Source organism: Petromyzon marinus, unplaced genomic scaffold (genome assembly GCF_048934315.1).
Source record: "Petromyzon marinus isolate PM22_M1 ecotype Great Lakes invasive population unplaced genomic scaffold, UKy_Petmar_22M1.pri1.0 PM_G_Scaffold_18, whole genome shotgun sequence".
Classification (NCBI taxonomy): domain Eukaryota; kingdom Metazoa; phylum Chordata; class Hyperoartia; order Petromyzontiformes; family Petromyzontidae; genus Petromyzon; species Petromyzon marinus.
The window spans coordinates 525,001-527,500 of NW_027422739.1; positions in this window are offsets into that span (position 1 = coordinate 525,001).

Sequence of the window (2,500 nt, forward strand, 5' to 3'; positions counted from 1 at the left end):
GCTGGAAGAGCTTGTCCTGAAGCAGGGCAGGGATGATGGTGTTGAAGGCAGAGCTGAAGTCCACAAACAGGATCCTGGCGTAGGATGCTGGGGCGTCCACATGCTGTAGGGTGAAGTGGAGGGCCATGTTAACTGCGTCGTCCACAGACCTGTTGGCTCTGTAGGCAAACTGAAGGGGGTCCAGGAGAGGGTCTGTGATGGCTTTGAGGTGTGCCAGGAGCAGGCGCTCAAAAGACTTCATTACCACAGATGTAAGGGCGACCGGTCTGTAATCATTTAGTCCTGTTGGCCTTAGCTTTTTGGGCACAGCGATGATGGTGGAGGACTTGAGACAGGCTGGTACATGGCATGTCTCCAGGGAGGTGTTAAAGATGTTGGTGAACACCGGAGACAGCTGGTCAGCGCAGTGCCTGAGGGTGGCTGGAGAGACAGAGTCCGGCCCGGCTGCTTTGCGTGGATTCTGCCTCTTGAAAAGCCCATTAACTTCTCCCTCCTGAAAGGAGAGAGTCGTTTCTGTAGTATGGGTGGGGGATGGGGCCTCTTGGGTGGGAAGGGGTGGTTCAGGACAGTCCAATTGTCTTTCAAATCTACGGTAGAACTCGTTCAGGTCGTTGGCTAGGCGGGAGTCGTTAGTGGTGTGGGGCGCTCTGGGTTTGTAGTTGGTGATGTGCCTGAGCCCTTTGGCAGACAGAAGCAGCGTCGTTAGTAGAGAACTGGTGTTTTAGTGTCTCTGAGTACAGTCGTTTAGCCTCTCTCACCGCTTTGCTAAACCTGTTCTTCGACTCCTTGAATCTGTCTCTATCCCCACTCCTAAACGCTTCCTCCTTCTCCAACCTCAACCTTTTGAGCTTTGCTGAGAACCAGGGCTTGTTGTTGTTAAAGTTCACCCTGGTACGTGTTGGGATACAGCAGTCCTCACAGAAGCTGATGTACACAGCCTCTGTGAGTTCATCCAGACTATTGGTAGCAGTCGTGAACATATCCCAGTCAGTACAGTCTAAGCACGCCCGCAAATCTTCCACAGCCTCACTGGTCCACTGTTTAGATGTCCTCACAGCAGGTTTACAGAGTTTTAGTTGCTGCCTGTATGCACGAATCAGGTGGACCAAGGGAGTTCTGTGCGAGCCGAACAGCCCCGTGACCCACAAGAGAAACATCCCCGCCAAATTCGAGCGTTTGACGGGGTCTATCCGTGAAAAAATATTCACGTTTTTGAGTGCACATGCATTTCTGCTGCAAATGCCTCTGGAAGTTTCATGCCGTTCGTATGCCAATTGTGGCAACACGAAAATGACCCGTTTTCCCATTCCGAGGGATTTCTGTGCGACCCTAACAGCCCCGTGAGCCACAAGAGACACATCCCCGCCAATTTCTAGCGTTTCACGGGGTCTATCCGTGAAAAATATAGACGTTTTTGAGTGCACATGCATTTCTGCTGCAGATGCCTCTGGAAGTTTCATGCCGTTCGTACGCAATGTGGCAACACGAAAATGACCCCTTTTCCCATTCCGAGGGATTTCTGTGCGACCCTAACTAACAGCGCCCGTGAGCCACAAGAGAGACATCCCCGCCAATTTCTAGCGTTTCACGGGGTCTATCCGTGAAAAATATAGACGTTTTTGAGTGCACATGCATTCCTGCTGCAAATGCCTCTGGAAGTTTCATGCCGTTCCTATGCAATGTGGCCACACAAAAATGACCCGTTTTCCCATTCCGAGGCATTTCTGTGCGACCCTAACAGCCCCGTGAGCCACAAGAGAGACATCCCCGCCAACTTCTAGCGTTTGACGGGGTCTATGCGTGAAAAATATTAAAATTTTTGAGTGCACGTGCCTTTCTGCTGCAAATGCCTCTGGAAGTTTCATGGCGTTCCTATGCAATGTGGCAACACGAAAATGACCCCTTTTCCCATTCCGAGGGAGTTCTGTGCCACCCTAACAGCCCCGTGAGCCACAAGAGACACATCCCCGCCAATTTCTAGCGTTTCACGGGGTCTATCCGTGAAACATATAGAAGTTTTTGAGTGCACATGCATTCCTGCTGCAAATGCCTCTGGAAGTTTCATGCGGTTCGTACGCAATGTGGCAACACGAAAATGACCCGTTTTCCCATTCCCAGGGATTTCTGTGCGACCCGAACAGCCCCGTGAGCCACAAGAGACACATCCCCGCCAATTTCTAGCGTTTCACGGGGTCTATCCGTGAAAAATATCAATTTTTTTTGACTGCACATGCATTTCTGCTGCAAATGCCTCTGGAAGTTGCATGCGGTTCGCATGCAATGTGGCGACACGAAAATGACCCGTTTTCCCATTCCGAGGGATTTCTGTGCCACCCTAACAGCCCCGTGAGCCACAAGAGAGACATCCCCGCCAATTTCTAGCGTATCACGGGGTCTATCCGTGAGAAATATTCACTTTTTTGAGTGCACATGCATTCCTGCTGCAAATGCCTCTGGAAGTTTCATGCGGTTCGTATGCAATGTGGCGACACGAAAATGA